We start from the raw sequence: 22941 nt of genomic DNA, 5'->3' as shown, positions 1-22941 counted from the left end.
AGCTGCCTCATCCCCTGACATACAGACATGTCAGCTCTATAGTTGAGTCCACAAGCATCTTAGTGCTGAGCAGCCCTTTAGTCACAGGAGCTTGTGTTACTGTACAATAGATGCTCCGCCCCTGGTCCAAACTCGAAATGCTAGCCCATTTCGGGAAGGACTCTTTCATGGTTGTTGGCATCTCGACCACTGTGCTGGGATTCAGACTTAAAGAAGACTGAGGGACTATAGCCAATCATGATGTAACTAACCTCAGCCCAGAAATGCGTTTGAAGGCTGAATTGATAGAGACTGCATCTGATAAACAATCAAACCAAACATTTCTACAGGCAGGTCATCAAAGTCCAACAAGAAAGAGAAGGTGCTGGGTGACTTTGAAACAAAAGGAATCCTCTCTGTTTCTAAGACTTTGACTGCATCCCTATATTTCCCTTATCTGTTCCACAGGTCATATCAGTGAGAAAACAAGGAGTTGGATGATTGTCCTGAAGCTTTAGACCCAGTCTTTTTCTGCTCACCCATGGTCAATTAGGGAAACAGACTCACCAGCTGGGGGGCTGGATTCATAGGCAGGGTCCGCTAGCACAGGTTGCTCGCTCAACCTGGGAGCCTACCCATCTGGGTGACAGCAGAAGATGCGTAGGCATACAGGACAGACACACCTCATGGTGGACTTCACCAACACTTGGGCCTCCAGGCCAGCAGTATGGCCCTTCTGTGGTCCCACGCATTTACCTCACTGACAGCTGCAGCTCTGTCTTCCACACAGCCCCCTCCCTCCATACCCTCTAGGGTTTACCCATGCAACCAATGACTCAGTGTGTCCCTGGATTGAACCCCAGAACGTAAGTGCACTCCCTGACAGTGTGGTGCAGCAAGGTGAGCTCTGCATGAGGGTTTGTGAAGGTCCTCAGGGCTAGTAATGGTGGGCCAAGTGTAAACTCAAATGCAGCATTAGCAAAGATAGGAAGCTCTCGCAATGAGAAAGAATATAGGCAAAAACAATTGCCAAAGCAGAGAAAGCGCTAGGTAGTGAGTGAGTGGTTAATAATGGAATTCTCAAGTTGGACTTGATCCTTGACTTGACTCTCAAGGCTTAAAGCTTGAATCTTCTCTCTGACTGCCTCAGTTTTCTCATAAACAATAAGAGTCCTCAACTCATAGACCACTGGACGCAATTAACAAGGTAAGCCATATAAGGTACACATGGATAGCATTTTATATGTATTTGCTATTGAATATCATACACAGAAAAACACATGCACGCACTCCGTAGATATTTAAAATGATACTACATCATGAAAGCTCCAATTAGAACTGAGCAGTTTCTAGTCATTTCTAGAGGCCTCATTCTCTTTAAAATGTAGAGCTACCTGAGAAGAGAATGGTTCTAGCTTCCCCAGAAAGGTGGCTGTTATGGTCCTGGGCAAGCTGAGGGAAGACCTTGACACCTCCCCTTACAGGGATGGGAAGGGATGTGGATACAGGTTCCATGCTAGCAGTCTGTCACAGTTAGTCTAACCAAGAACAGCAAACCTGTCCCTGAAAATCACCGTGAGAACATCAAAGATTACAGAAAAGGATCCTAAGAAAAACAACACGTAAGGAAATGGAGACAAGCGGCCAGGAGAGGGAGGCAGATTTTCCCAACTTCCTAAATTTGCATAGTCAGGATCCTATAGGTCATCTCTGTCGTTTGCTGCAAGTACGTTTGCAGATCTACCTGAGATAACACATTAACTCCCATGACTGTGCCAGTATAACTAAGGATGGCAGAATTCAGATTTTTTAAAATTTAAAATTATGATATAGTAAATAGTAAATGTGACTTCTTTGGGGGAAAGAACAATTTCATGTGTTCCATGTGCAACTATAACCTCGATCAGAGCTATCACCACTTTCCTTGTTACATCTCTTGACAATCGCAAATCTGTTCTTTGTTAATGGGGTTTTATCACCATGAAGTGTATGTTAATGAATCATTGAATCTATGATGTTGTGTTCTCCCTGTCTGACTCAGCATAATATCCTGTGCTTCATCTAAACTGTGATATGTACCAGTAGCTCCCTCTTTTTAATGGCTGAATAATATTCCAGGTCATGGGTGCCTGTGGGTTTATTATCTCTCCTTGGGAAGGACATTGGATTAACAATTATAAAAAAGCTGTCATGAGTTTTGTTCTACCTAGTTTCATGTTTCCATCTTAAACTCTAGTGATCATCAATATTTATTTACCTATTTACTTATTGGCTTAATTTATGAATATATGTATGGATGTATTTATTTATTTTTGACACAGGATCCTGCTGTGTAGCCCAGGTTTATAGTTGGAATTACAGATGTGAACCACCATGTCCAGCTCACCAATTGAAAACACACACACACAAAACCAAACTCCTTGATTTTTAGGGGATACAATTGTATGACTTAGAAATTACTACTTTTAAACCTGAATGCTGGGGTCTCATGCCAGTAATCCAAGCTACTCAAAAGGTTGAGATCTGAGGAGCACAGTTCAAAGTCAGTCCAGACAGGAAAATCTGTGATACTCTTATCTCCAGTTCCCATAAAAAAAATCTGGAAGTGGAGCTGGGACTCAAGTGGTGGAGCACTAGTCTTGAATAGAAAAGGCTCTGAGTTCAAGAAGTGGACAATTGTGTTATCTGTATTGTTATCTGTATTCCATATTTCTTTTTTAATATGTTATGCGTTAAACATAATATAAATGAAAATAAGTTAAATTTTATTTTGAAACCAGGGTGTTTTGAAATCTTACACTATTCTTTTACATAAGTTAATGAAATTCTTCATCCTGACTCTAAGGTTTATGTTTTTTTTTTTTTTTCTCAGTGGTTCTGAAATTGTGGTTCATGAATCAGAAGTACCAGCATTGCCAGGTACAAGTTAGAAAAGCAGATACTTTCCTACACTGGTGGTTCATGCCTGTAAGTTTAGCTACTCAGGAGTTTGAGATCTAGAGGATCATGATTTGAGATTTAAAAAATCAGGATAATTTAATAAAATAAAATCAGTGCAGATACTTGATTCCCATCCAGAACTGCATGGTCACAGAATGCTGTGTATGACTTTAGCAGATGTAGTGTGAGAACCACTGCATTTGTGTGACAAGAAAGAAAGGGTCCCCTGGGCTAGAATTCCCCCTAGACCTATTTTCTTCCATGGTTGGGCCAACTAAGGGCATCAGTGGTATTATAACACAGATAACATAACTCATTTTGATCACTCTGGAAGAGCTATGAAGCTTCCATATACAGAAGTCCCAGAGTCTCCCTTGGAAGTGATGAATTTATCACCTGATCCTCTATTTCTATATTTGTAACTGATTACTAGGAATGATGGGTTGAGACCAAGGATAAATGCACATTTTCTCTCTTCACTGCTTCTGTTCTGAAATCTTACCCTTAATGGGATATTGTTCATTAGTTATGGCATAAGTTAACTCATCAGGCAAAGGAAACAGAAAATAATTTCGGTTACCCCATCATTGATCTCATAATGATACAAATTAGTCCCTTTGTAATATAATGGGATTCCAAATTTACATGTGAATAATTTATTAGATTACATATAATTTATTCACATGTATGTGTACATCAGCATATAACATATTGAGCAAATTGTGGTGCATATTTCTTTTCTGTATTTTTTTTCTGTTCTGAGGGAGAGTATATGCATGAGGCTATGGGTTTGACACCCAGCACTGATACAACCAAACAAACAAATAGGTGCACCTCATGATATTGAATACCTTTAATCTCAGTAGACAGAGAATCAAGAGTTCAAGGCAAATCTGCACCAAGTAGTAAGATCTTGTTTTAAAACATAAAAAAACAAAACACCTAAAAAGAATTTCTTAACAATGAAATGAAAGTTAATCCACAGGTCCTGAGTCAAGTCATAATTGCATATAATGAGTCAGACAAGAAATGAGAAAGCAATGTGTTTTCTGTGCATCACAAAAATATCATTATCAAATAAATCTATTTACCCACAAGTAATATTTCTGTCATCTTCCATTTCTTTAATTAAGCAAAATGGCAAAGCAATTAAAGTTATTTTGGTTGTTTGTTTCACATCATGAAATAACATTTAACATCTAATGAGTAAAAATTAAACATTGTCTCTGTCCATATATCTTACAAACTCCTACCATTGACAAATGCTTAACCAACAGGGCTGTCATACCTACATTTGTTTATGGGTAATACTGATAATTCTATTAACTTCCCATTTCCTTTGTTGGAGAAACTGACTCCTCAGGGCATAAGGATCACAGGCCAAGTTGACCCTGCACATCTGTCAGCTTCAACTGTCACCTCTGGCAAATACCACACAGGAAACTTGAGCCAGTGTGTGGTGTGTGTGTGTGTGTGTGTGTGTGTGTGTGTGCATGTGTGTGTGTCTGTGTGTGTTTTCCAGGTGTTTGGGGATTGCTTAGTAAAAATACAAATTGAGCTATCCTGGATGGTTCTGGCTGCATCTTCTGGGTGATCATGTCAGGATAAAGAGAACAGTTAAAATGAATAATTACATTCTCAATGGAATGATGTGTTGGTGGTGGGCAGAAAATAAATTAGTCCACCAGGTATTAATTCTTCATATGGAAAAGAAAGGAAGTTCAAACTAAACAGGTAGCACTTTTCCCAACTTGGCAGAGGACTAGCTTAGAAGAGTACTTGAAGGACAAAGAAATACTTGTTCCTTAACTATAAAGAGTCCACAAGTACTATCTTGTAACATGTACTTAAAATCTTAGACATGGGGACCACTTTAGAAAATTAAAAATTGGAAAGGCAAAAGTTTTAAAAAGTCACTTCTTCCTTAATCTATATCTTCAAAGCCATTGGGTTTACAATTTTGTTACACATATATATGCATACATGTATGTACATATGAGACAGAGAGAGAAAAGGGAGAGAGAGAGAGAGAGAGAGAGAGAGAGAGAGAGAGAGAGAGAGAGAGAGAGAGAGAGAGAGAGAGAGAGAGAGAGAGAGAGAGAGAGAGAGAGAGAGTGACTGGGGCTTGGACTCAGGACCTGGGCATTGTCCTTTTGTTTTTTCACTCAAGGCTAGTGCCCTTCTACTTGAGCCATGGCTCTACTTCGAGTATTTTTGCTGCTAATCAGAGATAAGAGGTAAGAGTCTCACAGATTTTTTCCTGCCTGGGCTGGCTTTAAACTACAGCCTCCAATTTAAGCCTCCTGATCAGCATAGATATTCAAAAATATTTTTTTTCCTGAAAAAAGTCACTTTGCCATTTGAATTAATCCTTAGGTTAACTCTTTGTCCTTAAATGCAAATGACTTGATCCCTTAAATAAAAAAAAAATTGCTTCATAATTATGCATTTAGAGATGCTGGGGTCTTTTCTCAATTCTTTTATAGGATTATGTTTAATACACACACACACACACACACACACACACACCTCTCTTTGTTCTTTTTCTTTTTCTTTTTTTTTTTGTCAGTTGTAGGGTTTAAACTCTAGGCCTGGGTGCTGTCGGTCAACTCTTCAGCTCAAGGCTAGCACTCTACCACTTGAGCCACAGAGCCACTTCCAGTTTTCTGATGGTTAATTGGAGATAAGAGTCTCATGGACTTTCCTGCCTGGGCTGGCTTTAAATTGCAATCCTCAGATCTCAGCCTCCTGAGTAGCTAGGATTATAGGTGTGAGCCACCAGTGCCTGGCTTATATCATTATAATAGCAATATCTAACCATGCCTTCCAAACTAATTCTATTTCCTTTTTAAAAATTTACCCATGGGCAGATAAAATACTTGTGACTCAGACTATAACTCTGTGATATTTTCCAAACAAAAATTGGTGCATAATTTCATTACATGCATTTTCACATGTCCATGAGTGTTTTTTTTTATGGTGGTGAGCATCGAACTGAACCCAAGTTCTTGAGACTTGTGCTCCATACCCCTCAGTCTCATTTCATGATATGATGGCACGTCATACCATACTAAAACTGGTCTGATCACAGACAGCTATCTGTCATGCAGCACTATTTTCCATGGGAACATGCATAAAGAATCTAAAGCTCATAATGGTCAGATGAGAGACAGGCAGAAGTGAGAATGAAACTTAGATCACTTTGACTTCTGACTTATACTTTTTCCATAATGTTTGGAGAAAGTTCTAGAAGGACTGTGGAAATGCGTGCTGATCACACACAGCAGACAGTAGAGATCTGGTACTTTGTACCAGCTCCAAAAGTTACTTCCATTTTCTTCGTTCTCTGTCATTATCTTACTATTTATGAAAAAAGTAATTAATTCTCTGATTCTCAGTTCCAGATCTCTAGAATAATCATCTGGTTCTGTTTATATTTTTATGGCAATCTTATGATAACAGATAATCCACATCACAAAGAGAGAAAGAAAAATAATTTAAAGATGATGCATACATGTTTTTCTTCTTTCCACAGACAAGTATGCCACAACATAGTTATCACCAGAGTGAAGACCATCACCAAAAGACAGAGCATTCCAGCATCATTTCCATGCACAAAGGGTTGAGTTAAAAACCAGCTCGAATTTACAGTGCAAAACAGTTTAAACAGATTATGTATTCAATATAACTCCGTAAGTTGGCTGCTTATGATCATAAGTGATCCAAGGATAAATTTAGAACCTATAGAAAAATACTGAGTTTTCCTCATCACTGAGAGGTCTAGAGGAAGCTTGGATTTCTATATTGATAAGCATTTTTTTGCCTGAGTGCAGAAGGAGCAAGTAATTCCCACAAAGCTAAATAGATGGCACTAACCACCTAATCAATACAGAAATAAGTGTAGGTTTCCACCACAAATGGCCCCAGGTAGTTCCCCTAACAAGTTCACAAAACATGGCATTCCTTTCACTTAGGTCTCAACAACTATTATTGATACACTTCATCAGAAATACCTAAATGCTGGCTCTCTGTCAATCGCATACATTAGCTAAGTTCACAGAACTTGGAGTAAAACACATCAGCCCCTTCAAGTTTACATGCCTGGGTCGGTCTCAATGTTGAAAATTCCTTGGCTCACAGAGCAAACCTTTTGATCCTAGCTTAGGCCTAGTCATTTATCAATAAACAATGAAAACTGCAATATCTTCTCAACTTTCCTTAAAATATCAAAAATCTCTTTTCCAGCTAGGCTAAAACAATGAGGTAATGTTTTCCAGAGATTTTAGAAATATTGATTTTTAGAGCTCTCTTGCTAGATTCCTTGTGTGAATCTCTGATTGTACAAAATGGCTTTCTGCTGGATATAGTCTTTTTTTGCCTACTATGGGAACAAGTTGACTGTATTAAGTTTGAAACCATTTCTGGTTCTTAGATAACAGTTCCAAATTGCTCCTGGAAGGGTACTGGTGTAAACTCTGTTCACAATTGCTAGACTTGCTTAGGAGACCCACTTAACAGCTTGGTAGCTAATGAAATGCTGCCTGGATTTTGCACACATGGGGAATTCTGAATCATTCATCCTCAAATCTCATCTTCAAGCCTCTATTGCTCATGTGGCTTAGACAAGGTCAGGCCTGTCCAGTCTTTGCCAGGAGCATCTGCTGGAAAGATGGCCTCATTGGCATGTATATGTTGATCATGTGTAGTGTGGCCAATCTTTTATGGCTTCTAGGATCAAAATGACTTTCAGGATAAAAAGTAATTGATCCTGAGGTCTGGGATAAGTGATTTATAAATGGGATACCTATAGCAATCCCATTGTTAGAAACAAAGCACTTTAGTTGGGTGCTTGTGACTTATGCTTACATCCAATCTACTTAGATGGCTGAGATCTTAGGATCCAAGTTCAGAGCCAATCCTGGTCAAAAAAAAATCCTGAAGAAAATTATCTGCAATTAACCAGCAAAAACAGCTGGAAATGGAGCTGTAGTTGATGGTAGAGCACCAGCCTTATGCAAAAAATCCAAGGGAGAGTTTGACCCCTGAATTCAAGCCCCAGCATTGGCACAAAAGAGAACAAAAGGAAATGAAGTACTCAAAATTTAGAACAGCTAAGCTGTAATGTGTGGGATCAAATATATAGAGTGAAGATCATGAATGGACTCCTCCTTTGCTGCTATCTCTGCTGATGGACAGACCCTGTGTCTTCTTTGAGAGGCCCCTAACTGATAGTTTCAATGCACAGTATATTTCCATTTGCACCCCAGAATTTACCAGCTGTCCACATTTTACGTTAGTTTGCTAGGAACAATATGTTTCTACATTCTCCTGATTTTCCTACCTAAGGTTATTGTTTGAAAAAGGGATTTTCCTAATTGGTCAAAATTAATTCCTAGTTTCATTGTCCAAAATTCACCTATCCACAATTTGTTGTCCAAAAATGTTAGAGTGCTCACCTCGGCCAAAGGCTCATAAAACCCTATAAAAGGAAAAAGTCTCAAATATTTAGTTTGAGACCCCGAAACACAGGAAAACTTCAATAAATATTTCACAAATAAGAATGAAAGATCAGGGTAGCAAGAGTAGTGCTGTCTGATGTAAGGGATTGATGAATCAATGATCCAAAGAGAAATCTTGACAGCTGTCATACAAGAACATAGCTGCCACCACGATTGGCTTTGGCAGAAGCTTTGATACTTGATGAAGGATTGTCCCCAATACATTCTGTGGGCTGTTCTGATGAGAACTCTAGATGTGGCAGGATCTATAGTTCTGTATACATAAGAAAAGTCTCCCAGTTTTGAAGAAGGAAGATCATGTGTCCCCTATTGAGTGAAGGTCCCAGCACTTGCTGTTCTCTGGGAAGAGCACTCAGGCAGCATACTTAAGATGTAGGAGGCAAACCTATTTCTTTGATATTTGAATCACTATATTTAAATGGAGATTAAAGTCTTACCAACTTTCCTGCCCAGGCTGACTTTGAACCGTTGACCCTCAGATCTCAACCTCCTAAGTAGCAAGGATTACAGGTGGGAGCCACTACTACCTGGCAAGATTACTTTTATAAATAGGAGTCCATCTTCAACCAGTTCTCAATGACTCTGCATGGATGATATGGTATGCTATTTAAATCAGGTTCATCACTAAATCTTTCTCCTGTAGCAAGAAAAGTAACTTTCCTTCAACTTGGGGAAGTGATTCTGCTTAAGGCAAGAAGGGGGTCTAGAAGTCCCTCATTTCCCAGTGTTATTCCCCCTTTTCTCCCTCAGCCTGCCTTCTATTCCCTAGTTTCTCCCTGCCCAGTCCCTTACAGGGATGAATTCTTCCCCACACTCTAGAGCTCTTTCCCCACAGCTAATCCCTCCGAAGGCCACATCCAGGAAAAATGAGATGGCTTTGGCCTGTGTGCCAATGATTTGGAAACTATTTGTGTACTTGACTTTGCCTCATCCCTTCCCTTCCAATGATATGACTATGACTGCCTTTCCTGTCAATGGAAAAATCACACATATAAGTACACTCACACACACACACACACACACACACACACACACACACACACACACACAATTTAAGCAGACTGAAGTTTGAGGGGCCTTGATATTTACATAGAACTGTTTATTTCCTGAGATCAGAAGAAGAAACTTCTTTGTAAGATCCAGAATGATCTCCAGTATGGTTACAATTCTACACAGAAGGACATCTCTTTTATTCTCTTTTAAGAAAGGAGTGTTTAGTCCAGTTAAGCTGAAATTACAGGGGAAAATACAACTCTAACTTTATGGAGAGATAATTTGAAATCCTAAATGTTAGATGTCTTTGACAATACAATAGTTGGTGTTTAATTCAGTAAACTTGATTAAATATAAGACCCATGCAAGAACTCTACAAGCCAAAATCAGAAAGTTAAAAATATACATTAGGGCATAGGTTTGAGGCATGTTTATTACACAGACTCTCCTTCCTTTACTGTCTCCTCTCTCTGACTCTCTCCTCTCCTTTCCTTTCTTTCTCATTCTCTCCTTCTCTTTCCCCTCTCTCTTCTTCTTCTCTTTCTTTCTCTCCCTGTTTTAAAATTGTTTTTCCCAAAAATATTGTAATATAATAGCAAAGGATGATAAACCTAGTCACGCAGGCTGAGAATTTCCACTGAATCACCCTTTGACTGTATTTATTTCCAGAGGAATAGCTCATAGGTCAATTACAATCACAATTACATGCAAGAATCTGGTGCACTTGCTGCTTTGTGTGGCTCACCTTCTCCTGCACTGAACACCACTTGTGGTCTTGTGGTTCTCCATTTCCTGATAGGGCAAGCAAGTATGCAAATCCCAATCCTGAGAGAGCAACCTTTTCTCTCCTCTGGTAGCATTCACACAGGCACAGTGCTGACTCATTTAGCAAAATTATCTGCAGATACTTTAGGATCAGAGGCCAAATCCGCTGCTCTATGCAAACAGCTCACCAAGCACTCGGAGACAGGAAGCGAAAGCCTTCTGTGAGACTGACAAGAACCCATTCAGCAATCCCCAAGCTCCACCTGCTTTGTTCTGGGGAATAGAGACATGCTGTCATCTCCCCTGACACTCAAGGCTGTTCACTGTTCCCTGCACATGGCGCTTTGACTGAAGGTTATTCCTTCATGGAGCCATTCCAACTGCCTCTGAGTCCAATATGTGGATCTTTAGCTACCCCTGTTAGTGGAAGAAAGTGTATAACTTCAACATACTTGAAAAGCAACATGCCGTACTTTCTCTGTTTTGAAAACTCTGAGTTTGCTCATTCTCTGCTCTGAATCTGACAGTAGAGAAGGATAGTATTTGTCACCATCTTTAAACAATGAATACTTTATGATTAGTCACTATTCTGGCCTTTGATATATTATAGGCGCAGAAGGAGTGGAAATAGTCACCAATTTTAACCATCCATTTGTGTATTGGAGACAACCATGGTGGCAAACATGTATAATACCAGCAACCAGGAGGCTAAGCCAGGGGGATCTTGAAGTCAAGGCAAGGATGGATTATATAGCAAGGCCATGTCTCCAAAGTACAACAAAATAAAACAGAATTTCTACTGGGTGTCAATGGAAAAACAGCGATACTCTAACTTACTTTTTTTTTTCAAACAAAGAATCGAATCTCATTTATGTAATCAAATTAAATATCCTTGCAGAGGATTTCTATAAAAGAATGAGGTTTTATTTAGATTGCATAATATTCATGGTGCTTGTGCTTTGATCTTGCAAGACAGATCTCATTACCCCCTTAAAACTGAGAAGAATGGAAACAGTAAGATGGAAATAAATAAATAAACAGTTGCTTGTCCCATAACTTGTAAGTTGGTTTGCTTGGAGCTTGATTGGCATTAACAGTGGAATTTGACCTGCGGGTACTGGGAAGCAAGCGAGGCCTCAGTTACGTTTAGTAATTTGCTCAGACCCCAAAACAAACACCAAGTGCGAGTTCAGGTGTCACATCTCATACTGATGGAGGAAAGGTGTGGAGAAGTGAGATTTAGAAACACCCCGTCGTCCTTAATTCCTTGGAAGTTTGATTTTGACCTAAAATGTATGTATTTTTCTAACCTGAAGAATCTCACTGAGGCTCATATGCTTTCTGGTGAAAACTTTTCTTCATTCCATTCAATGGATATCTGCTCCTTCTCACATGAGCCCCAAGCACAGCTTTAGTTACACAACCCTTCCTTTAGTTTTAACCCAAATTTCAATATAAAATTCCACTGAATGCAAAACATGCCTGTCTACAAACTTCCTATATCTTTATCCAACAACACAGATCCTACTATCCCTTGTGGGGCAAAATATTTCCCCCACTGGAAGGATATTTATATCATTATCTTAGAAGATAGATATGGCTTTTGCAATACATAAACTCGGTCCTATTGACTATGGATACTCACCTGCCTCTTGGTGCTGAAAATAAATTTACTAATAGTTAAATCACCTAGAGTTCCCATCAATGACCAAAATAATAATAATTAAAGACGGAGAGCATATAATTATGTCAAGATTTAGAGGTATCTGCACTATGGATATTTGTGACAATGACAAACTGTGTTATTCTATCTTTCCAGAGGGATTATGTGAAAGGTTCAAAGTTGGAGAAGGATCGTCACTTTCACAAAGGGATCATGTTGTGACCAAATACTGCTGTAGCTTAGAAATGAGTGAAATGAAGTGAATATGAATTGTTTGTTGGGGAGTTTTGGCACTTAGAACAGTACCAGTTGTTTAACAATTTCCTAAATAAAAACCTCAAAGTATGTGATATAAGCTAGTTAGTATAATCATTTCGAAAGGTCAGGTAAAGAAAATCAGGTCATAAATAAAACTGCAGAATCCCCTCGATTAATTAATTTGATATGTGAAACATTGACTTAGAGAATTATAATTTGAGGATAAACTATAATTTTTTCTCTAAAAATATAAAATGCACTACTTCCAACTAAAAAGTTTCCTATGACATTTATTTAAATAATTGTACTAGAGATATAATGAGTAGTAAAAGCATTTGAATACTATAAGAATTTAAGTTCTGGTACCTACTCAGACTGATTCTGCTTGTTTACTCTTTATAGATCATTGATGATGAAATTAAATCAGATGTCCACAACCCTGGGATTTGCACCAAAGGTGCATATGTATGAACAAAATACTAACAAATATGTCAATACCGAGTGTTTCCTGAAATGCATATTAGAATTCATGCAAAGATTTATTGTGTGCTTTACAAATTCGATTATCAGTTTCCAGTTGAATTTCTGAGCATGTAAATGTTAAACAATTATGACTGTCTCTGAATTTCAATCAGTTAAACTGTCCTGCCTTAACCTTCTACTGACAAGTACTTGACTTGTCTTCATCTGTTTGATAATCAAGGGACCACCTGCAAGTGGCTGGAAATGCTAACAAGCGGATGGTCCCTGACCATCTGTTTACTTGTCAAACAATAATTTATTCAAACTTGTAGAACCATAAAACTTTCAGAAACTGATGTTAAATTTTGTTCAGTAACAATGATGACCTCACTTATTTATGTTCATTCATAGCATCAACTAGATCCAATTATGTTAGTATATTGATCTCATTAATGTTTCAATCTATGAACTAGAATCTTCTGAAGTGAGTGTTGTTATCTAGGTAATTTGAAGGGAATCAGCTAAGGATTTGAAAACTATTCCTCTGGCTTTTGATTTTCAAGAGATGATTCTTTTCTCAAACACCTAATGTATAAAAAGGAGGCAACCATCAACACAAAGGTAAGAGAATTGATCCATTATTAAGAATTCTATCACTAAATTTGCTTGTAGACTCATTGAGTTATTTTCGGGTGTCCCTGTCACAAAAAAAATTAGGGAGAGATACTGGACATAATTAGGTGAGCCAGGCTCAATGGTATAAATGAAAACACTACAGAGAAATGATTCTATATTACACGATGTGATTCTACCCAAATTAAAACCTACTATATGCCAAATCAATCTCTATACCATTTGTGAAAATATTTGAAATTTTAAAATAACGCAATTGCTGTCTGATTAAAGATTTTTGAGCTCTCATTAAATTTAAAGTAAATTTTGCTTACATTGTCTTAAAACTAGTGATATTTAAGGAAGTGATTTCATTAACAGCATTTTAATATTTTGTAGGTTGCCCACAATGGATTTCTAATTGGTACATTGTGGTATGATTTTGAAGTAGTATAAAATCCGAAAATGTGCTAACAGGCCTATTTTTGAAATTGATCATTACTGGGCTTCTCCCCACACTACCTAGATAAAATGAAATGATTTTCTGTTGCTAAATAAGAGACATGAATATGATGTTTTAAAGTGTCTTATGAATTTATAACTGAGGAATAATTAAGAGGATAAACCTCCAGTGAATCAATTCTGGATTAATTCTTTAGCATTTTAATGTCACAATTGCAATTTTATTGTAATTTTGATTATAAAACATAAAAGCTTACAAACCTGTCGCATTGTTACATGTTTCAAGCGAGGTTTTTAAAAACTGTCAGAAGAAATTTTCTTTGGATAAAAAGTGCATAGAAGAATTTCAAATCTTGATCTATTATGACCCTAGACAGGGACTAACATTCTCTTCCCTGGCGATGCTACAGTCTACACTGGCAGCAAGGAAAAAAGAACAAAATGTGATGTTGATTTAGTCTGAAAGGAGACAATCAAGACAACCTGGGTTATTTCCCAATTTCCCTTTGATTGATCCAATGTAATTATTTTAGTTCAATTTCTTTTATCTGTATAAGCTTTCTCCTAATAATTTTAGACAAAGGTGTGTTGCAAAATATAACCCAGACATTCCTATAACTCAAGACACTATCAGATCACAGGGGATTTGAAACCACAGGACAACAATGCTGCTAACATTAAAAACTGGTGGATGAAGTTGATATTGTATCTAAGGTACTTGAAATTTTATGAAGCTTAGTATGTCTACACTTGAAATACTGCAGATATTAGCTTGTATCTAATCATCACAGAAATGAAATGCCTGTGAAATAAATAACAAAAATAAATACTTTAATATCTAGGACTACTTCTATTCTAAATAAGCTAAAGTAACCTAAAAATAAGGCTGAGGCACTGAAAATAATCAATTTATTAGAACTTGGTGAAGAGAGCACTTTAAAATAAATTAACACTTAGAAGAAAAGATACCTGGAGAAGAACAAGTCTAGTTTTACCACATATACCATACAAATATTCTTTTTAATATTCAAAAGACTTACAGCATTGACTTACATTACTTCTTAAAACTCATTATTCATATATAGTGTGAAAGGTCAGAGTGAAATACCCATGGAAGCAAAGCCCTGAGAAATGCAAAGCATTTGGAAATATATAGTTCCCAAAAGATAAAGATCCTTTGTCTTAAGAGAGGATATATAAAGATCTATCTATCTACATTCCTATCTATCTATCTGTCTGTCTGTCTGTCTGTCTGTCTGTCGTAAGCTTTTCATCACTGACTTAATTCATATTAACACATTTTGAACTTCCCAAGTGATACAATGCATTTATATGGAAGCCAAGTCTTTGGTGATTAGAGATTTACAAATTCTTAAACAAGGCATCCCAATGTAGGATCAGTTAGAATGATGTCAGTACTTACCATTAGGAGAACTGGTTTTCAGTGGCCACAGCACTTTTAGACCCCGCATTTCCCTCCCCCCCAACCTTGTAAAAAAGAATCAGTTTCAAATTAAATTGACTGGTATACAAGTAGTTAATTTACAGTTTCCGATCTTAGGTTTGATGGACTTCAAACTCTGTCTTCATCCTAAAGAATCCTCAATCAAATTCACATTTGACTACAGTACGTTTTTTTTTTTATCTTTGGCGGCTGACTCATTCCATACTCTGCCCATGTAGCTTATCATTATCTTGTCCACAGACAAAAACTCATATTGAATTCAGATGAGAATGCCCCCAGACTTGCAAAGCTTGAGAAAAGAGGCAACACTGTGGTCCCGGCGGCACCACCAATAAGGGGACTAACTAGTCCCGTTAGTGTGGGTGCCCTTCTTCTTCCAGAAGTGCCCAGAGAAAATGACAATCAGACAAACAAACAAACAATCACAAGACCTCCTTGCACTATACCTCTCTTGGGAGCTTACTGGGGTGGGGGGGGGGAGAGGATTGATTTCATAATTGGCAAAAATCCAGATTAATTTCATTCCATCTAATAGCTTCATTAATAAATGACCATGCAACTTATTTCTCTACTTATACACTGTTGTCATTCTCTTGGTTATTCATTTTGAAACTACTTAAGCATTTTTGTCTAATTAGCTTCATTCAGGCAAAAATGTAATGACCTGATTATAGCATGAAGTAGAGCAAAGAAGACCTTTCTTACGAACATTCTCACTTTCTACTTCAAGGCAGGTGTTCTGCATACATGCAAATGTTGCAGTCAGACGGTTTCTTGCATCTTATTCATAGGATGACACTTTGACCCTCATTTGAATAACCCAAAATTTATCAGTGCTGCCACTGGGGTCTAGGTTTTTTAAAAATGATTAGCTTTCGGAAAATAACTCGAGTCTTATCTCAAAGTTAAGTGGAGAAAACAGCCCAAATATTGATCAGTTTCAACCAAAGCTTCCTGCTTCCCTTACTTGCCACAATTCTGTACCCAGGATTCCAAGTTCATAAAAGAATTCACAAAACAATTCATTACATAAAACTTCAGGTTATTATTGGGTTTAAAGACGATATTGATTGTTTCATTCCCAGAATGCTGCATAAAGCGCTAAACCATCTACTGAACAATGTTTTAAGAATTTGAAATTATTTCTTTATTTCTCATACTCATAGCTTATACTAATAATAATATGAATGCAGAGACTCTGTGGTTAGTGTCTTGCTCAAGTTTCAGAAACTCAAATTGTTTAATCTTCTTTCTAAGAATGAGCGAAGAAGGTCTGGGAACATGTTTCAAACTACTCATGTATCATTTTCTCACTAAAATTAATTGTTTCTCATAAATACAACACCAAGACTTAATCAAAATTGCCACTCCACCAGCCAGTCAGTCTTTACCTTTCCAAATATTCTTCTGCAGTATCCATAACCAGGAACAGCTTTGTCTTTCCCCATGATAATTTTACTGCTGAGTGAGGTGCTCACTCCTTCATTAAATAGCATTAAAAATAGACTGCATAGAAATCCCTAGTGGAGCATGCTCTGACAGGGCTAATGCCACAGTTCTCAAGGTAACCATACTCAATTGGGATCAGAGTGAGAAAGTCACTGGGAGATGAGTAATTTGCAAATCTAACAGCACACACAAATCTGTCTGGGTCTGAGCTGTATATTGTAAAAGAGAAATCAGCACGGGTGAAATTAAGTCACTGAGAACCTGATAGTTAACCTTAGAGCTGTAAAAATTCTTTAAATATACCTCATCTAAACAAAGTAGTCGATAAATAAGCAATCCACTGGAGTAACTTAGTTATTTTAGCTTTCAAATGACAAAAATTGTGCCCAGAGTGGATAAATGAAGTCAAAGTCATCTAAATATTTTTGAAAACCGCAATGATACCAAACAATAATCATAATTATTCCAATGGATAAGCAAATATATTAATAATAGATTATGCTTTTAGAATAGAATATTTTGTGATGGGGTATTATACCCCTCAAAGAATACACCTAAACTGATTCTCCAGGAAATTCAAAAAATTTCCTATTAGTCCAAGTGATTAAAAAGTAGAATTTGATAAACAAGGAAATAGAGGATCAAACATAAACAAATACATACCTTGAAACCCCTTTAAGATGGAAAAGATTGGACACACGCTTTCTCACATTGAGCTTCAGATAGGAATGCTGCAAAATCCTCACTGTCTCACTGTTAAGACAGCAGATTATTCTGCTATTTGAACAAAACATAGCCGGAGCACTTGGCTTCCAAATGGCCACTTTCTGTTTTTGTTTATTTTTTTCTCTCTTAAATAAAAATGACATTAGCTAAAATCCTATTAAGACAGACAAGCCTGTGGTAACATAAATTCAGTGGATCAGAGAATCAGGTCTCTTTCTTTTAGAATGAGTATGTATCAATGCTGTTTGGACTTTTACCAAACGCAAAAATAATTTCCTATCGTCTTCATGTCTCTGTACTTAAAGCAATCACAGCAGTTTTGATTTCCAAAGTAGATGAGGGAGGGAGGAATAAGAATCATTTGGGACTTATTCTGCATGTGAACAAAATTGTTGCAGATTCATTTCAACTCTGGAGAATATACTCTGTTTGGGAAAGCTAAGGTGTCATTATAAATGCATTCAAAAAGTCAGCAAGCAAAAAGAAAATAATTACCCACACTCTAAATACAGCCACATGAAAGTAATTTCTACCAGCCTTGCCTTGTACTTCTCACCTTTTCTTTCCTGTAAATTTCATTCCCCTCTTTGTTTTGCCTTTTGAACTTGGACTTTGGTCCTTACTCTGTATTTTCCAAGGTGATCGAGTTCCGAACACATCTACATTCGCTTTATTTCTACTCATAAACACGGAGTCATTTCCTCTGCCCAAGAAACTTTTCAACACCTGTGTGGTTCGACTCACTTCTAACAACCATAGGGAACATAAGGCTCCATATTTAACCAACTCTAGACCTAGAGCTGGAGCTTGCAATCTAACAGACTTCAAGAATATAACAATAATTTCTGTTCCCCCTGTTCCCAAACTCTTGGGAGCCACGACCTCAATCCTGGACAAAAATGAATGCTTGTAACTTTCTATATCCCTCTTTCAAATGAATTAAGAGCATCCTAAACTTTCTACCACGAAACCTGCACCGTTAACTTCTGGGGTGAAAATCATGGTCTTTTTCAATTTACTTTCAGCATTTCATCTCTGCCTAAATTGAGGGGTGGGGAGATTAGAAGGCCACCCTTCCCTCCAAGAGACATAAAAACACAATACACAGAAAATATCAGCTTTCCACAAACAGGATGAAGACGCACACTAGAGACCAAATAATCCAAAAGAAAAGCAGGTATAAGGCAGAAAATATAAGGCAGAAAAAGAAAGAAGGACAGAGAGAGAGAGAGAGAGAGAGAGAGAGAGAGAGAGAGAGAGAGAGAGAGAGAGAGAGAGAGAGACAGAGAGAGACAGAGACAGAGACAGAGACAGAGACAGAGACAGAGACAGAGAGAGAGAGAGAGAGAGAGAGAGAGAGAGAGAGAGGAGACAGAAAGGAAAGAAAGAAGAAGAAAATCACAAAGATGTGGACTATTCACGTCTGAAGACTTGATTATTACCTTGGCTGAACAGTGGATTGATTACACCCCCAGCGTCTTGTTGTCTTGGTTGATTTTATTTACTTTTTGCTTTTATTAAGATTGTTTGGCTGGATTGGTCTGGTTTTTGGCTTGCCTTTTGTTGCTGTTGTTTAGTCGATTTATTTAACTGATAGTAAAAGGAGCTAGCCTTCAGCTTGTGGGCTGCAACCAGGGCGCCGGGCTTGTGGGGTCCTTGCAGGCTGCTACTCTGGGCACGGGGTGGGGTGGGGGGGGGGCGGCCACTGCTCCGGACACGCTCCCAGGCTGTGGGTGCCGCTTCTGCCCGGTGGCACCCGAGAGAGTGAGCGAGTGCCCCGCCGGTGGTGCCCGCGCTTCTGTGGCTCTGCCGGTCTCTGCGTCTGGCAGTCAGAGGACAGTCTGGCCACACAGCGTTGCTTTGTTGAGCTTTGCTCTCCAAGCCACCTCTCTTGCCGGCTGGCTGTCAGTCCTGACGTCTGTTTGTCCACCCCTCTGCGTCCCTCCGTGTCCCACCAGCAATTGCGAGGTCCCTCTTCCTGTCCTGTGTGCCTGCAGTGTCTCTCTTACTCTGTGCCCTGGCCACTTGGTCAGAGGAGGGCGTCTGCGGGGAGGGATTGCGAGCGCAAGGCTGGCGCTCTCTCTCTCTCTCTCTCTCTCTCTCTCTCTCTCTCTCTCTCTCTCTCTCTCTCTCTCTCTCTCTCTCTCTCTCTCTCTCTTCTCTCTCTCTCTCTCTCTCTCTCTCTCTCTCTCTCCTCCACTCCCCCCCTACTGAGTGCTCCCTCTTCCTGCTGGCTATCCTCCCTCTCTGAGCCTGTCCCGATGCTCTCCCACCTGTCCCTGGCTCTGCCAGCGCCAGCGGAGTCAGTAGCCGGGATGCTTCACGGATCGCGATCCCCGCCCCCCTATCCCCTCCCTGACCACCCTGGCTGCGCGCCCCGCCCGACCGCGCCTCCCACGCGGCGGCGCCAGCTCCTCCCTGCAGCCGCTCGGGCGTCGGGTTCCTGCCCGGGCTGGGCAGGGCAGGGCTGGGGGGCACTGCGCTGTATGGCACGTGGCCCCACAGCTGCTGGTGCCCCAAGATTCCGGCTTCCCAAGCTGCTGCAGCGGGGGGGGGGGGAGGTGGCCGTGTCCAGCGCTGGCCAAGCCTGAGTGAAGAAGACACCTGCTCTGTGTGCCAGGCGCTCTGCTCCCCATTTCCCTGGCTCTTCGCTGGGGACCCCAAGGCTGAGACAAAGCGCATGAGCTGCATGCACGCCGCAGCATGAGCATGCTTAATTACAGAGAAAACTGGCGCGCTGCCCTGGCCTCCCCCCCCCCTCACCACCCCGCGGGCACACACCGCCTCCTCGCACCCTCAGCTGGCAGGCGCCCACCCCAGAGCCCCAGCCCGGCTCTTCTTCCCCGCGCCCCCCCCAGCCTCCGCAACGCCCCCTGCGCCCCTGCCCAAGGCATACCGTGCGCTGCTTGTGCCTCCTTGACTCCCAGGGACACTTGGCAAAGCTTTGCTCCGCTCCCTTCCTCTGCGATCACTCTCCTGGCCAACTCTGCAGAGACAATCTCACAGCAGCGCTACACCTCGCCCCACCCGCGTGGAGCTCTAGGAGATTCTCAGCTCCGGCCTCTTGAGCTAGCCCGCAAGTCCAGCTGCACCGCGCCTGGTGGTGTGCTCCTCGCAAGGCTGGGCTGGGTTGTCCACACTGCTTGCCCATCCACAATCTAAGATGTTGCTGAACCCAGACAGGGTAGGGCTTAGGGCAGCGAGCAGAGTTGACACCTGAAAAAATAAAAGCATGACTCTCCAGCCGCCTTCATTTGTTTTGGAGATTGTACTATTTTTACTTTCTGTACATCACTTGTCTATTCTTTCATTGTCTCAGAGAACACTACAAAAAGACACACACACACACACACACACACAGAAAGAGAAGGAGAAGAGAGAGAGAGAGAGAGAGAGAGAGAGAGAGAGAGAGAGAGAGAGAGAGAGAGAGAGAGAGAGAGAGAGAGAGAGAGAGAGAGAGAGAGAGAGAATATGAAAGAATAAATTTCCTGAATACCACCCACTCCTCCTGAATAACTACAGAACCTACTTTTCCCACATTATAGGTCACCAGCCAAGATATATCACTGGAGCTTTCTGCCCCCAGCTGAGAGAAAGGCATTTGATTCTGGGCTTCTTAGCTTAGGTTGTTATTAATGTGAAACAAAATTATAGTTGTACTCTCCTGCATGGAATTGCCAAAGCTTATTTTGAGGATACCCATACATCCAGCTTCTGCAATGCGGGCACTGCCGAATAACGTGCCTCGGCTGGGGATGACGCCCATCCCACAATAAAGGAGAGAGGAGGAAAAACCAACTTTTTAATCAGCTGCAATTAGCAACCCAACAAATAACTAAATAAATAAGTAGCACACACCATGTCATGAAGATTGCTCATCTTGGTAGTTAGTGTCACTTCTGGCACCCATTGCTAATAGTAGATATTCGAAACAGATTTATTTAGAGTATCTACCGTTAACACATGGTAGATTGTTTATTTCATTTATTGACAGATTTATTTATTAAGAGCAAGTTTCCACACGGCTATAGAAATGTGATTTCCATGGTCATGTTCATTGTTGTTAAGATATTAATTAGGAACTGTAAACAAAGCATACGTACTTCTATGTAGATGTACTCCTATATGTACTTCGAGAAAATGCTGTAAAATAGAATATGGTTGTACTGGCTCTTGATGAATAGGTAATTGTTTTCCATCTATTGAAGACTTCTTCCTTAGAGGTTAGTTTTTGCTGGCATAAGAATGAATCCAGTGGGAAAATAAAACTTAGAGAATTCAGGGAAGTAGGGCTGTGGCTCAAGCGGTAGAGCATTCTCTTTAGAGTTCAAGCCCCATGACAAAAAAAAAAAAAAAGAATTCAGGACTGTTGGTTTGATCCATATCCCTACTACTACTCCTGTTTTCACTAAAAACATTTTTTTTTTTTGCATTGTCAGTAATGGAGCTTGAACTTAGAGCCTACCACTCTGACTTGGCTCTTTTGCTCAAGGCTTGCACACTACCACCTGAACCATTCTATTATGTCTGATTAAAAAAAAAACTGGTGGTTAATTGGAAATTAACAATCTCAGACTTTTCTGCCTCACTGGCTTTGAATAGCAATCAGATCTCAATCTTCTGAGTAGCTAGGATTACAGGCCTAAGACACAAGTGCCTAACTGCTCTAAAAGCATTTCGATATGTATTTTTCAGCCACTTGGAGTTTTAGAGTGTTTAGTTAAAGTGTCTCTGATTCATTCCCCTTTTCTTAATCTCAAGTCATGTTGGAAAAACATAGCTTTACTTCAGGGGAAATTGTGCCAATTTGTTCTGTGTCATATATTTTTTTTTTTATAACTGAGACTACATGGAAAGAATGTCAGTATTGATTTAGCTTCAGACAGGAGTACACCCAAGCATCCTCCCAATGGAAGCAGAGATAATCTATGAACACAAAACCTTAACACAAAGACTTTTTAGAAAAAAATCAGATTTCACTCTGAATTCACTTGGAAAAAATGGAATTCAGTCTTATAAATTGAAATTATAGTCTAAGAATGGGAGACAGGAGAATTTTTATTAATATTTTTACACATACCCTCAATGATCCTGCAGAAGAAAGCATAGAATGCTCTCATCTGTGAACAGTGTATAGACAAATCAGATGACAAAACTAATGGCAGCATCTCATGTAAATCAGCCTGTATTTGAAGACAAAGCACATCACCCCAGATAACATTTATTAGCCTTCAGTTAACTTGATAACTTTTCTCATGATATTTTATCAACAAGCTAAGAGATTGAGAAGGGTTGAGTTTATTTGAGGCCATATAGACAATTAGTTTTACACTATCCAATTTAAAAAATTTGTGTCCCACTGTGGGATTGAGATGTACACTTGGGAATAGGAGGCAGGTAGTGAGCAATGAATTATTGTTCTAGGCATGCATCAAGTGTTTGTATTTCTTGAAATGATATGAAATAGCTATCATGTTTTCAAGCCCTTGTCCTGGCACATATTAGTTACTATTAAATTCAACTGAAAGCATTTTCTTTTCTTCTTGTACCTCTGGGTGATTGGTTCACAGTGTCAGTGAAAGATCACGCACCAACATCTGAACTGTAAAGGTGGGAAGAGGTAGTAGTATCGGAAGAGGCAGATGCTG

At 39.5% G+C, this 22941-nt stretch overlaps 1 protein-coding gene across 4 annotated transcripts in view; it reads right to left on the bottom strand.

Moving 5' to 3' along the window:
• Arpp21 (cAMP regulated phosphoprotein 21) overlaps window positions 1-20663 on the bottom strand; it is a 172894-nt gene extending 152231 nt beyond the window's left edge. The window contains exons 1-2 of one of the 4 annotated variants that reach the window (XM_070006564.1): window positions 20190-20663; window positions 18736-19336 (exon numbers count right to left, since the gene is read on the bottom strand). The gene's annotated coding sequence lies outside the window, so the exon portion shown is untranslated. Of the gene's footprint in view, window positions 1-15076; window positions 15131-17230; window positions 18047-18735; window positions 19337-20189 lie in introns of those variants that run through there. The other 3 variants (XM_070006566.1, XM_070006567.1, XM_070006568.1) reach the window with 3 other exon arrangements.
• Between the last annotated feature and the right edge of the window lie 2278 nt (window positions 20664-22941).

This window comes from Dipodomys merriami, unplaced genomic scaffold, assembly GCF_024711535.1.
Source record: "Dipodomys merriami isolate MVZ:Mamm:240054 unplaced genomic scaffold, mDipMer1.0.p SCAF_7, whole genome shotgun sequence".
Taxonomy (NCBI): Eukaryota; Metazoa; Chordata; class Mammalia; order Rodentia; family Heteromyidae; genus Dipodomys; species Dipodomys merriami.
This window is presented reverse-complemented; position numbering and strand designations above follow the sequence as displayed.